This window comes from Agelaius tricolor, unplaced genomic scaffold (assembly GCF_023055355.1).
Source record: "Agelaius tricolor isolate 1412-34295 unplaced genomic scaffold, bAgeTri1.0.p SCAF_24, whole genome shotgun sequence".
Taxonomy (NCBI): Eukaryota; Metazoa; Chordata; class Aves; order Passeriformes; family Icteridae; genus Agelaius; species Agelaius tricolor.
The window spans coordinates 3448008-3448338 of NW_027269284.1; positions in this window are offsets into that span (position 1 = coordinate 3448008).

Below are 331 nucleotides of genomic sequence, written 5' to 3' on the forward strand. Positions count from 1 at the left end.
CCCAGGGACCCCAGGCTTTGGGAGGTGCGTGTCTCAGAGCAAGCCAAACCTCCTGGCACTGCTGCCAGCTTGGATGTGCTGGGAGGTTTATAAAAGGAGGGCTGGTCTGCCCCCTCCCCTGGGCACATGGATTCCCATAGGAGGGCCAGGGGGTGGGAACAGGAGAGGCAGGAGATCCTCTGCTCAATAGCCCTGAGCTATGCAGGAATGGGACATGGCTGGGGTTTCTGCTCCATTAGGAAAACCCTCTCCCAAAGGGACGTGGGGAGGTGTTTCTCCCAGCCACAAGAAGTTGTATATATTACAACTCAGCTTAATTTATACTCTCCCA